The following is a 281-nucleotide window of genomic DNA, read 5'->3' on the forward strand; positions in this document are numbered from 1 at the left end:
CCCCAAAAGGCCCCGGGGGAAAAAAAAAAAAAAAAAACAACACCAAAAAAAACCCCAACCAAAACAAAACCCACCCGCCCCACCATCGCCTGCCCTCAGAAAAAAAGGAGAGCAAAGTTAAAATTTATATGGCTAGAAACCATATGATTTGAAAATTTAAACAAAAAAAAAAAAAGCAGGAGAAGATATCCAAGAAGAAGAGGAAGGAAAAAAAAAAAAAGAGAGAAACCAAAACCAGGAACAGAGAGTCAGGAGAGGAAGCTGGGGGTAGCCAGTGGAGG

This window comes from Fulmarus glacialis, unplaced genomic scaffold, assembly GCF_000690835.1.
Source record: "Fulmarus glacialis isolate BGI_N327 unplaced genomic scaffold, ASM69083v1 scaffold36445, whole genome shotgun sequence".
Classification (NCBI taxonomy): Eukaryota; Metazoa; Chordata; class Aves; order Procellariiformes; family Procellariidae; genus Fulmarus; species Fulmarus glacialis.